This window comes from Electrona antarctica (genome assembly GCF_951216825.1).
Source record: "Electrona antarctica genome assembly, chromosome: 10".
In the NCBI taxonomy this organism is placed as follows: domain Eukaryota; kingdom Metazoa; phylum Chordata; class Actinopteri; order Myctophiformes; family Myctophidae; genus Electrona; species Electrona antarctica.
In genome coordinates, this window is record NC_136791.1 from 9831346 (window position 1) to 9846468 (window position 15123).

General features: G+C 44.0%; 1 protein-coding gene across 2 annotated transcripts in view; it reads right to left on the reverse strand.

Annotated features, from left to right (window-relative positions):
• Positions 1-5392, reverse strand: part of micu1 (mitochondrial calcium uptake 1) — a 68566-nt gene extending 63174 nt beyond the window's left edge. For both annotated transcript variants that reach the window (XM_079512645.1, XM_079512644.1), the window contains exon 1: positions 5235-5392. The gene's annotated coding sequence lies outside the window, so the exon portion shown is untranslated. The remainder of the gene's footprint in view (positions 1-5234) is intronic.
• Positions 5393-15123: the final 9731 nt, after the last annotated feature.

Below are 15123 nucleotides of genomic sequence, written 5' to 3' on the forward strand. Positions count from 1 at the left end.
GCTTGTAGATCAGCGTGCACCGTGCAACAGTATCGTATGACAATAGTATAAAATGCGGCTTACGTGATTAATGAAAAGGAGAGCCCAATCAACGGATAAAACAAATTGCCAACAGTGCAGCTATGCTATGAAAACTTCCGACAGCACAGCGGTTTTATTTAATCATTGTCACGGAAAGATGAATAACAATTGCATTAATTAAGGGGCTGCTGGTAGTGTGTACTGGCGGTTGACAGGCATGGTGGAGCTCACCCCACTGGGACCTGCAACACTACAGCCACCTGGGAGTCTGGGGACCTCACCCCACTGGGACCTACAACACTACAGCCACCTGGGACCGTCACCTCACCCCACTGGGACCTACAACACTACAGCCACCTGGGACCTCACCCCACTGGGACCTACAACACTACAGCCACCTGGGACCTCACCCCACTGGGACCTACAACACTACAGCCACCTGGGACCTCACCCCACTGGGACCTACAACACTACAGCCACCTGGGACCTCACCCCACTGGGACCTGCAACACTACAGACACCTGGGACCTCACCCCACTGGGACCTGCAACACTACAGCCACCTGGGACCTCACCCCACTGGGACCTGCAACACTACAGCCACCTGGGGGCTCACCCCACTGGGACCTACAACACTACAGCCACCTGGGAGCTCACCCCACTGGGACCTGCAACACTACAGCCACCTGGGGGCTCACCCCACTGGGACCTACAACACTACAGCCACCTGGGAGCTCACCCCACTGGGACCTGCAACACTACAGCCACCTGGGAGCTCACCCCACTGGGACCTGCAACACTACAGCCACCTGGGACCTCACCCCACTGGGACCTGCAACACTACAGCCACCTGGGACCTCACCCCACTGGGACCTGCAACACTACAGCCACCTGGGACCTCACCCCACTGGGACCTGCAACACTACAGCCACCTGGGAGCTCACCCCACTGGGACCTGCAACACTACAGCCACCTGGGAGCTCACCCCACTGGGACCTGCAACACTACAGCCACCTGGGACCTCACCCCACTGGGACCTGCAACACTACAGCCACCTGGGACCTCACCCCACTGGGACCTGCAACACTACAGCCACCTGGGACCTCACCCCACTGGGACCTACAACCCTACAGCCACCTGGGAGCTCACCCCACTGGGACCTACAACACTACAGCCACCTGGGACCTCACCCCACTGGGACCTACAACACTACAGCCACCTGGGAGCTCACCCCACTGGGACCTGCAACACTACAGCCACCTGGGAGCTCACCCCACTGGGACCTGCAACACTACAGCCACCTGGGAGCTCACCCCACTGCATGGGACCTGCAACACTACAGCCACCTGGGAGCTCACCCCACTGGGACCTACAACACTACAGCCACCTGGGACCTCACCCCACTGGGACCTGCAACACTACAGCCACCTGGGAGCTCACCCCACTGGGACCTACAACACTACAGCCACCTGGGAGCTCACCCCACTGGGACCTGCAACACTACAGCCACCTGGGACCTCACCCCACTGCATGGGACCTGCAACACTACAGCCACCTGGGAGCTCACCCCACTGCATGGGACCTGCAACACTACAGCCACCTGGGAGCTCACCCCACTGCATGGGACCTACAACACTACAGCCACCTGGGAGCTCACCCCACTGGGACCTGCAACACTACAGCCACCTGGGACCTCACCCCACTGCATGGGACCTGCAACACTACAGCCACCTGGGACCTCACCCCACTGGGACCTGCAACACTACAGTCACCTGGGAGCTCACCCCACTGGGACCTACAACACTACAGCCACCTGGGACCTCACCCCACTGGGACCTGCAACACTACAGCCACCTGGGAGCTCACCCCACTGGGACCTGCAACACTACAGCCACCTGGGACCTCACCCCACTGGGACCTGCAACACTACAGCCACCTGGGTGCTCACCCCACTGGGACCTGCAACACTACAGCCACCTGGGTGCTCACCCCACTGGGACCTGCAACACTACAGCCACCTGGGAGCTCACCCCACTGGGACCTACAACACTACAGCCACCTGGGACCTCACCCCACTGGGACCTGCAACACTACAGCCACCTGGGAGCTCACCCCACTGGGACCTGCAACACTACAGCCACCTGGGTGCTCACCCCACTGGGACCTGCAACACTACAGCCACCTGGGTGCTCACCCCACTGGGACCTGCAACACTACAGCCACCTGGGACCTCACCCCACTGCATGGGACCTGCAACACTACAGCCACCTGGGAGCTCACCCCACTGGGACCTGCAACACTACAGCCACCTGGGAGGACCTGCAACACTACAGCCACCTGGGAGCTCACCCCACTGGGACCTGCAACACTACAGCCACCTGGGTGCTCACCCCACTGGGACCTGCAACACTACAGCCACCTGGGAGCTCACCCCACTGGGACCTACAACACTACAGCCACCTGTCAACAGAACACACTTCAGGCACCATTCAAGCACTAACTGATTTAGCAGAATTAATAAAATGAAGACAAGGAAGGTGATAATTTGAGTGATCAGTAACCCGTGACAATGGGCACATGTATGGACTTTAGGTCTACATTGCCAATTTGCCAGCCAAACATCGACATACTGTACCACCTGTTAACGATAAGCGATAACTTCTATTAACCCTTAAACCCGATACTTATGTATCGTCGCCAAAAATAGCCAACGAAATTGGGGAAAACAACATAGATTTGTAGATTTAGGCCATTTTCACTTCAATGTTAGCCGCAGAATATGGATGCTGGGTTTAAGTGGTTAATGTAGCGTATTCATTCAGATATTAATTCATTGATAGACATATTGTCATTCATATATTCATTGTTGATATTAATTTGCAAATTATGAATGAATATATTCACTGTTGTGTTGACTCATACTGTACGTTAATTGGTGATAACATAGTCATGACTATCGTTTGATAAACTCTACAGATTTCTTGACAGATTCATTCAGAGACCCATTGCAGATATTTTGTGTCCAATTTAAGCTTAACCATCTTATTTGTCTTGGTTTGTTTGTTTTTACTTTTGACATAATTTCCCTCCAGAGATGAATAAAGATTTGCCTAATCCTTTCTTATCAAGCCTGAGCCAAGAAAATGAGATACTTCATCAGTAGCCAGTTTCTTCTCTTGTCTCACATCATTTGATCCTGACAAGATAAACATAATGGCTGGTTTTGTTATTAAATGCGTCTCAGTAAACAACAAGTTTTCTCATTATTATATCTCAGTGGAGCAAGTATTTAAAGTTCTTTCAATCTGGCCAATTCAGTAGTGCAGACCAAACACATTGTTTTCAAATTAGCAGCAGTAATGGGACACATTACTGTATTACTGTATTACTGTACTAGGGCGGCTGTGGCTCAGGATGTAGAGCAGGTCGTCCAATGATCCATGGGTCGGCGGTTCGAATCCCGGCTCCTCCTGTCTACATGTCGAAGTGTCCTTGGGCAAGACACTGAACCCCAAATTGCTCCCGATGTGCTGGTTGGTACCTTGCATGGCTTCCGCTGCAATCGGTGTATGAATGTGTGTGTGAATGGGTGAATGTAATGCACAATCTATGTAAAGCGCCTTGGATAAAGGCGCTATATAAATGCACCATTTACCATTTACTGTACAGACAGGTTTTGAGTAGGGTTGCCAAATCCCTTTAAATACGGAAACATCCCATATTTGGAAACTAAAAGACGTGTCCCGTATTGAACTGATATGGGACACACTTTTTTTCCCCTTATTTTTAGGAATCAATCAATGACAGACACATCTTACAAGTTCAAAGAGCTCATATACATAAACTATAATACAGGTTGTTAGCCACTTAACCCTTTTAAGATTTGTGCCGCATTTTTACGATTCTCAAAAATAGCAGACCTACAAGTTCATAGCGCCTATTTTTCAATAGCTAAAGTATAACATAATGCTTAGTTAAAACACCAAAAGGGGTTCCCGCCCAAAATGGGTTAAAACCATCCAGACCAACAGGGACCCCTAGGCGGTCCTCACAGTTATTACAAAAGGGGCTACCACATTTTTGCATAATGGAATTAGTTTTTTTTACACTAACCACTTCAACCCTTTGCATCATATTCTGAGGGGAACACTAGTCGAAAATAGCTGATCTACAGTACAAGGCAAGCTCACAACACCTCGCAGCTAGAGGCGTGGTATTAAAGCTTGTAGATCAGCTAGTTTTGGCAAAGAGGTCTGGTGTAGATGTTATATCTCATAGGTTATCTTATCAGTTATCAGCATCATCATCATGCACTTTGGTCTTTCTAAGACCTCGAATTAATATGGAAAAGAACAGAAAATCAGGAACGTAAAATCCCACAGTACAGCCTTCATTACTTTTGGAAGAGGGCGTTTACTAACTATAGACTTGAAGATGGAAAACTAAACAAAGGCTGCACATTCGTGGGCAACTGTCATAAGTGTAATACACCACTCATGATATAAAGAATAAGCAACATGGTCCTGTAGTAAGCTGAGCAGCTTGTTCAGACATCAGAACACTTATAAGCTAACTCAGCAGCACAACTAAATGTGACTGCCTGACCAACACATTGAATGATGATTGATGCTGAATTACCCAAATACTGTCTTGGTAGTGTAGTAGTCAATACACGCCCGGTGAACATTAGCCTATAGAATGTCTGTCATGTTACATTATATATAATATATATAATTACATATAATATATAATGTAATATCACAGACAGTCATGTTTCAGGGCTAGGTGAACATCATGGACAGTTTCTGTCAATGATCATGCCCAGTCCTTCTGCTTCAAATATACAGTAGAATCATAGAGTAGATCCATGCAGATGATGCAGCATCAAGTTATAACCTTGTTGTTGTTGTTATTACTCGCTGCTCAAAACAACCACACGGAAAAGAAGCTATACTACTCCATAATATATCTCTAAGCGCATTCAAAACATAAACTATTGCCATTGCCTGCTTTCATAAGCTGTCATCATCAATACAGCAGGTATTATAAGATAAGATGTCATCAGATCTGCTACAGTAGGAGTCAGGACAGCTAACGCTAGCTCACTACTGAGCCTGTTTACTGTTTTCTCTCTCGTATTTCGCTCGTCAAAGTAGCGCTTCGTTTCAAAGCCGACTTGACTTGCGACTACAGTGGAATGCGTCCGTTACTCACGTTCAGGTTCACCGCAAAGGCGTCCTGCTGTTTTCAGTCCAAAATGACGGCTTCTTCGACGTTTCTAGGTGCGTTTTTCTCTGCGAGGAGGAGATGCATGAGGAGGAGACTCAGGAGACCAAAACAGCAGTGAGTTCCGTGTCCACAACAATAACCCCGCCCTTGGCCACGCCCCCGACCGTGCGCATCAGCATCTGTGCCCATAGATGTCTCTGACTGTGCCTGTTATGTGGAGGAAACAAAGTAACTAAGTAGTAAGTATGTACATTTAATCATTACTTTATTTGAGTATTTTTATTTTTTTAGTGGTGCAACCACTCCCTTACGGAGCTATGTGTGTGGGTGGGTCGTGGGTGGCTGGGTGTCTGGGTGTCTGGGTATGAGCACGAAAACAGCATGGTTGTTTTTCACCACCTGTGCGCAACCTAAAGGTGGCCTTACACTAGCCGATAATCGGGCATTTGAAATCTGACAGCACCACACACTACAGGATAATCGGAGCGGGGCCGAGCAAATATCAAACATTCTTGATGTTGATCGGGCCGATCCCGATCGCGCGCGGGGGGTGCCCGATTGAGTCGGGCACCCCCCGAGCGTCAAAAATGCCCGATTATCGGCTAGTGTAAGGCCACCTTTACGCACACACAAACACATACGCACGTATAACTGTATATATGATGCTTTCGGGGGTGCCAGTACATTACAGTGACAGTACAGTACAGTAGAGGGTACAGTAGAGGGACCGCCACAACTAGTCGCAACTCCTTTTGCAACTCCTTACAACAAAACAGTTGACATGATGTCAACAATGCGCAACGTACTCAGTTGCATGGCGAATCATTGGTGTGGTTTGGGCCAAGTATTTGACAGCTTTAGTTGCAAGTTAATTGGTGTGTCAACACTAATTGACGTCACTTTATTTCGTATAAACTTTTTAGTGACGTCATGTGGGTCAATACATTCAAGGTAAGGTCTTATATAGCCTGTCTGACGTAATGAAATCATGTCTGACGTAATGAAATCACACCCGGGTGAACAGGGTGAACATAGCAACCATGCTCATTTTTTGTGCACAGACTAACAAAGCCAGTTGTAGGAGTGGTTTACACCACTCAAAAAGCCAGTTGTAGGAGTGGTTTACACCACTCAAAAATGAAAAATAAATGAGGGGCCCTCGCAGGGACGGATTAACCCCCACGAGGGCCCCTGGGCCGGTACGTTTTGCAGGGCCCCCATAGCACGCGTGCCCGCGACATTTTCGTGATTTTCCGTGTTTTTATCATCTTTTTGACCTAAATTTAACTAAATCAATGGCCAATGAAGGGCCCCAGGAGCCCTTGTCAGGGCGTCAAATCTATTACCGCGCAGTCCAGTTTCTCTGAAGGGCCCCTGAGAGCCAAGGGCCCCTGGGCCATGGCCCCACTGGCCCAATGGCTAATTTGTCCCTGGGCCCTTGTGGGGGTTGATCTGTCCCTGATCATACATCATACCGTGTCGGTGCAACCACGAACATTTCCCAGAATTGCACCTTTCTAGTTAATTATTATTATTATTTATGTGGTTGCCCAGACTATAGTTATTGTCACACTTTTGTATTGTTCTTCTTCCGGAGTAACCTACCTAACTTCTGCTGTGATTGGCCGAGAAAGCTTTGTATAACGTTTGTAGTAGCTAATTGGCTGTTGTTGGTTACGTAACAAATCTATGTTTTACAATCGTTTATATAGCCATAAATTCCCTTGCAGGGGCAGAAGACCAAACTATTCAAGCGTTATAGAAATGTTCAAATTAGGGAGGGGCCTATGTAAGCGACTGCGGCAACCACACTTTGCAATTTTTCAAAATTGCGACTTTTCTAGTTATTATTCATTATTATTGTGACCGTAGGTCGCAATTTACTATGAAAACCTGCATGACACGTCACGCCACCATATATGGCCGTCTCCATATATGAAGATCACAACACTGACTATGAGCTAAATGTATTCAAACCAATGAGTGCCAGATCAATCTGCACAGGTTTCTTTTTTTCTTTTTCTTTTTTTTGCTGTGGCAAATTTGTCTGTTTCCAGGCTAATTGCGATTGGTGGAATGATGCCTTTTGGGAATGCTGCATGCTGCTCGGGTTATGTACAGTGTTGGGCAGTATAGTTGCTAGTAATATATATTACTGAAATATTATTACTTTTCCCAGTAACGAGTAGTGTAAGGTATTACTCTGCCAAAACAGTAATATTATTACTATTTACTTTGTAAAAAAAAATAGCTCATATTACATATTACTTTTTTGTTTTTGTTTTGTTGGCTGTTGGCTTGAAAACATTTCATTTAAAAGATTGAGAGAGATTACTGCTTTACTTTATAGCCTTTTTGGCTGATTGGTGACTCTTCTTAATATTATTAGCTGACTAAACAGATTGTGTTGTTGTACATCCTTTTTGGCTGATTGGTGACTCTTCTTAATATTATTAGCTGACTAAACAGATTGTGTTGTTGTACATCCTTTTTGGCTGATTGGTGACTCTTCTTAATATTATTAGCTGACTAAACAGATTGTGTTGTTGTACATCCCTTTTATTGCGGGTGGGGGGCGCAAAAGTAATATAAAAGTAATATGTATGTAATATTATTACTTTTGATTCCAAGTAATAAGTAATGTAATATTATTACTTTTTCTAAGTAGTAATAAGTAATACGTAACATATTACTCTACGACTTTGACTTTGACTTTCTACTCTGTTGCATTGCTACTTCTCTCTGAGTACAGTACGTCTTCTACCACTGCTTCTGACAAAACCTCCTCTCTCTCACACAGAAACACAGCATGTGGGCTACCCATACAGGCACAAACACAAAAAAGGTGCCTGCCTTTATACTGGCCAACATGTCTTGTTCGGGCTTGACAAAGCTTTGACCTTTCTTAATCCAAATGTATTCTGTGCAGTATGCCATTAATGCCTAACACACATGATGTATTCTGTGCAGTATGCCAGTAATGCCTAACACACATATGATTTCCCAGGCTGAATAAATGATGTGACAGAGAATGAACAGAACTGCTGAGCTCCTGAGGTGAGGTGGTGTGTGAGTGTGTCATGAACATACAGCTCAAATTTCCGTTTGATCAGTATATCAATGTTAATGAGGTTATGGACATACAGTAGCAGAGATAGAATACAATGCTACAAAGGGTGGGGGGGAAAGGGAAGGTCTTGTTAATATGTTTATTTTAACAGAAGTAGGGCCTACGCATAAAGAGACAATTTGTTGAAAGGGATCTTTCAGCTTCTCCATTCTGATTATGCTAACAAGAGAGACAATAATCGCCAGTGTAGTACATTTCCTCATGTGTGGACTGGTCATACAATTACTGGTTAATAAAATATTGGTGGCACATTCAATAGCAGAACTACATAAGGTGAAAAAAAATACAAGCGGATCAGTGGTTTCACATTTCTGGAGTCTATAAGGCATGTGTCAAGTGTCAAAAATAGCACACTTATAGCACTTATAGTCATATACCATAGAGGTTTGGGCCGCTACGTGACCCTCACATCTGAGTTCAGTTTGTGCTGTACGGCCCTATAACTCACTATAACTGTGAGCTCGGGGCAGGCCATGGTCTGTCCATCCTCCGGCCAGTCCTCCCATTTGCCGGTTTGAATATACAGTACATATAATGTACTATATTTGTATAACATAGACATGCAATTTGCATTGTTTATTAACAGCCCTTGGTTATGGAAAGTGTTATTGTATGTAAAGCCTGTCTATTTAACACCAGAATACTCAATGCTCAAAGAAGGCATCAATATATTACTAGGCCCTACTAGTGAAGCAATGTGGTGGCTATGAAAGTAGCATCAAGCTTTGGTTTTATAATTATTGGTGTCTAAATCTACAGTATTTGCTGGAAATAGCCGATCTACAAGCTTGCGTTGTGAACTACTTTCTGCTCATGCTTCTGACATGCTCAGAATAGGGATGCTAAGGTTCATATGGTTAATGGTCTTAGATTGATTCATAGACTAATGGACATTGTTTTCCTTGTTTCTCCCCTGGGGATTCATATAGTAGATAATACAATCATGGTACTCCTTTGGAGTATTACCACAGTATACCGGTATGTACATGAAATGTTTCTACTACATTTAGCCATTCTAACTATTAGGAGCATTGAGTGCCATTAATAAGACTTAATTGTCTTTCTTAAGGACACTTTGACACATACTGTAGACCGAGGGGTGACTGTGAAGAGGTAGAGCAGGTCGTCCAATGATCCATGGGTTGGCGGTTCGAATCCCGGCTCCTCCTGTCTACATGTCGAAGTGTCCTTGGGCAAGACACTGAACCCCAAATTGCTCCCGATGTGCTGGTTGGTACCTTGCATGGCTTCCGCCGCAATTGGTGTATGAATGTGTGTGTGAATGGGTGAATGTAATGCACAATCTATGTAAAGCGCCTTGGATAAAGGCGCTATATAAATGCACCATTTACCATTTTACCATTTACAGAGGTGCGAACTGGGAACCTTCTACCTTCTCCCAGACAGCCTAGTCTAGTCTCTACTACCCACTCAGCTAGATAAGGAGTGTAGTGTACAGTATGTAATGCATTTGCCAAGCCTTTATTGACCTAAAAGGAAGGTATATGGCCAGAACTTGAGCAATCGAAACAAAATGTATCCTAATCAATAGGACTATTACAATAACAAATGAATCGCTTAGACACTAAGGTCAAATTACATTAACGGTTTATTGTTGTTATTTTGGGCTTTTTCATCTACTTCATCCCCTCTGATGTTGTTATTGCAATGCTGATGCAAGTCACAGTGTATTGTTTTCAATAAAGTCTCAGTAGGATTATTGCAATTACCTGGACATAAGAGCATAATATTGTCTCCTTGCACATTAAATCACAAAAACAGTATCTATCTCAAGCCATCCTATTTTCAAACCAATTTACTTTCTCTCTTTCACTCTCTCTCACTCTCTTTGTGTCTCTGTTCATTTTAATGAGGGAGGCTACTTAACAGTGCCAGAAGTCCTCCAGTGAATGGCTCATTAATGTGAACAATTTGTCACCAGAACTCTGTTAGTATGTTACTGTCCACTCTTTGGAAAACGTACCACTTGAATAGCTTCCCTAAAATAGCACTCTTTCCACAAGCTACAGTAGCTGTCCTCAATGGTATACTGTGTGCATATTGCTCCAAGTGAAAGCCATTTATCTAATTCACTAAACTCTGTTGCTCTCACATAGCCATATACTATAATGGAATGCAATCAACTACATAGGCCCACTGTCTTTATTGCCTGGACCAGATGCCAAGCAATTAGGAAATTGAAGTCCATTTGAAAGGTTATCCAGTTTAAATATACAATAAACTAAGCACTGTTATACAGTACTACAACACATAGTAGCTTACTATATAATTCACAAAAGGGAGTTCCCCATGTCCAGATCTGTTATGATTCCATGCACACACAAAAACATACAATATAGTATACTATATTCGCAATACATTCTAAAATATTAACACAAAATGCACCCAATAAACACATTATATGAACACGATAGTCACATCACCAGAACTGAGCTGCCAGCCGCATGCTAGACCTCTTATCTGCACCAGAGGAGTGTCAGCACAGTATCATTCTGTTACCATCTGGCAAAATGTAGAATCAATGTAGAGTAGCAGACTCTGGGATCATTCCTATTCACAGGCCATACGACTCCTGATCTCAAGTAACATGGATTATATTTGACTCCTTATGCTCTATCACATACATGCCTATATAATATTATATACTGTACTGACACACCAGCCTGGTTTGCATTGTACTCTACTTGTTCATTTAGCTGATACTACTACATAACTGTAATGTGTTATTTCACTGACTCTCTCACACACACACACACACACACACACACACACACACACACACACACACACACACACACACACACACACACACACACACACACACACACACACACACACACACACACACACACACACACACACACACACACACACACACACACACACACACACACACACAAGAAGTCACTATGACTCAGCCATAACCATATAAGGAGTTCCCAATGCAGCTATGCCCAAATATGGAGTGTGTCAATGTGACTTCGTGACATTGGGCTTGAACAAATCAGTCAGCTCCATATATGGGAACAAAAGGGGGCAAAAATATTGCCAATATGTGCCCATATATGTATTGATGACATCAGGGATCTCCGTGTATGGGCATATCGGTCGGGTCATTTAGTGTGCTAAATGCTTTTTGCTATTTTGCTTCATTATGACTATCATGATCCTTATTATTATGTTTTTGCATACACTGTTGAAGAGGCTCTAACTTAGTACAACAATGTCAAAGCCTGTAACAAACGTGAACCTATATGGACCAGGTCACTCATACCCTGAGTCAAATCAAGCTCCCTGCCGGGCGCCGCCTATGCTCCCAGGTGCCCCTCTAACTGGCATGCAAGCAACGTTTGTCCCGGAAGCCATCTGCCTGGCGAGTAAAGACTTAATGGCCAACCCTGAGCTCTATCGGGAAAAGTGCTTGGGCAGTGGCACATGACGTATTGGACTATTTCATATTATTAATTAGACCCATAATTCAGTTTTATTTTTAGATTAATCGCACCACTTGTATCCTACTGAAAGGACAATTCTGAGCACTATCTGTATAGTAGGCCTAATTGTTTTCTTTGTGGATACTTTGCACTGTTCGTGTGTTAGTATTGTGTTGTAAATCAGTGGAAAGGAAGCTGCTAAAGAATGTATTTTAGCACTGTCACCATCTCCCTGAAAGTTATGCACACATGGTGTATACTGCACTGTACAGTCTACTCTGTCCTCATGAGACCTCGGAACTCGAAGTCTCGAAGTATCAGTTAACATGTACAGACAAGCTAGGACTGATTTATACATGGCTGAGGCTTTGAGAGTACAGAAATGGGTCATACCGAACATCCAGTGAAATGGCATCTAATGACATTCTGTACCAATGTAGTACACATAACATCTAGGGGGTATAGACATAATAAGCTTAGGCTTCAGTTTGACTCTATACCTTTTTTTTCCAGACTATGAAAAACTGTGATGAATTAGGAATGTTTTTATATGGGAACTAAAATATCTGCTAGTGGATGGGTGGGCTTCAGCTTGTCTGCGACTCACAGGAGATTGATTTTGAGGCATATATGCCAACACATTAATGTAAAAATCTTTTACAATTTAAGCATTTAGTTGAGCATTATGCAATATAGGAATACATGTCAGGAATAGACCATAAATGGAGTGCAAACTAGGATACCAGGTAAAAGGGAACCACCCATAGATCCGAAGTCCCGTTAGTCCGAACATGCATTGCATCTAAATAACCTACTTAGCTATTGGCAAACACTATGACAAGTTGATACAAGAAATGAGGAGCGCTCAGGTTCTGGAGAAGAGTCTAGGACACGGAGCGCTGGCCAGGGTGTCATTCATAGGGAGGGAGCCAAGGAAGGGACAGACCTCGGTTTGATCTTGACAGGTTTCAACTGCTCATGGCTCATGCACTGGTCATTAGTCAGACTCAAATGAGGATTTGGGCACAGCGTCCAGTGTAAATGTTTCTGCTGTGTTCCTCTATGAAATGTCAACATTTTCTACCCTTGGCTAGGCTAGGGCTGTGCTGTCTACTCTACAGCATGGCACAGCATGCTTTGCTAGTTTGCTACCTTCCAGCTTTTGTGAGAGAGAGTGCAAAGGTGGAACAAGAGATAAGACAGGACCTCTTAACTCAGCTCGACATTGAAGTAACCACTGTGCTGTGACGATGGGGATTATCTAGCTTGTGTTAGATTCAAGAGGGTGTTTCCCTTCTGAGTGATTCATTACAGGGCCTCTATTTCCACCATTACCTAGCAAAGCCCTTAAGAATACAATTGGAAATGTATGAACTATGAAGGATGTGCTGCACTGCAGGTTTTACAGCACGTGGAGTGTGTCCACATCTGAGTCCACATCTGAATAAAAACTACAGTATTGTGAAATGTGACCTGTGGTATGCCTGATGATAACAGATGGCTCAGGTGGACCCTCATTGAATTGGTGAGTGAGGAAGTGTGTTTATAGACAAACCCGGGTTCACGTTTCAGTGTATGGGTGTGGGTGTGGGTGTGGGTGTCGTCGTGCACACACGTTTGAGACAGAGTGAGAGGTTAGCTGGTCTGTCTGATTCTCTGTGTTCTATTGTAGAAATTAATATTTATATAGATTAGATATATATTTATTTTCAATAAAACTTAAAGATAAAATGGACTATTCAGCCATCTCTTACTGAGCTGTACAGTGTATGCACTTTGGGTGTGACATGTTCTCTGGGAGAGGCTAATCCATTAGGTGCTGACAGACACTTCAGTGTAGGGCTTTGTTATCAGTCTCACAGACATGCGCACACAATTGCATACACACACCTCAAGTACAAATACTTGACTGCATTTATGCAATGTTGAAAAATTCTCTCTCTTGTATAATTAGGTGTAGCTGGGGTCAAAATCCATATTTCTGCTATTGAATAATAATAATAATCACAATGATCATAACCAAATAAGGGAGATAGTTTGATAACTCAAATTGTTTTATTTAGATAGCAATAGCATAGTGGGGCCTCAGACCTTTTCATATAGAGCAGCTGCTAGTCTGCTCTTTTTATAGATTCATCATGTGATCTGAAGTAACGTGCGACACAGTAAGCAACTCACAACAAGCAGTCAAAACATGTGACATCTGAACTAACTCAAATTACTTCATGAAACAAGACATCGTTTTGCTATATCTGCTGTTGTTTACAACCGCTTACACAACCATGCATTAATGTATGCTGTTATCAAGGATGGATTAAGAATCAAGGAGTTGGGGCGCCCGCTGGCCTAGTGGTCCAGGCTCATGCCACATATAGTCGCGTGTTCGAGTCTCGCTCATGACGACCTTTGCTGCATGTCTCTCCCCTTCTCTCTCTCCCTCTTTCCTGTCTATCTTCACTTGTAACTATCAATAAAGGCTAAAAAGGGGGCACGGTGGCACAGTTGGTAGTGCTGTCGCCTCACAGCTAGAAGGTCCTTCGATTCCCGCAGGAGCAACTTAAACACTCAGGCATGAAGGAAGCATGAGTTCAAGTCCGTTGCTCTCCCCATGTCCCCTATATATGGGGACTAGGTTGGCAGAGGGTGTGTAGAGCCCAGGATCACATTAGATAATTAACACAGGGGTGAAAAATGGGTTACAAAATTGTGGGATCAAATTTAAAAAATAAATAAAAATAAAGGCTAAAAGCCAAAAAGTCGACAGAATTTACAAGTCTAACAGTATTTACAAATGTAATATGATCAGTTAGCAGACTAGTCAAATATATTTACATATATTAAATGTAAATATATTTGTATGTATTTACATTTAAGTCATTCTACAAGCTCACAACGCGTTGCTTCATGACGAGTTATGAGCTTGTAAATCCGATATTTTCTGTACGCGATGCCGCTGTACGACAAAATATGAATCAGACGACACATCAGTTTTCACTGTGTAAATCAATGTACCCAAGGCCTTGAGCACATCCTCGTCCATGACTGGGAATTTGCATTTAAATTGGACCACCATTGCACTGTACCAGAGGACACACAGGGCTAAGGCACAAGTTCAATTCAGGGAAAGCCCAAAACATTATTAAGGACACTATAGCTAGCCACCTGCTCATGTTCAGATCTCGCTCCTTCCATCTAAAAAACAATACCGGAGTGGAGCATCAAATCTCAGCCCACCAGTCTCAACAACTTTCTTACCACAAACAGCTGACACACCTATATGCACTGCACA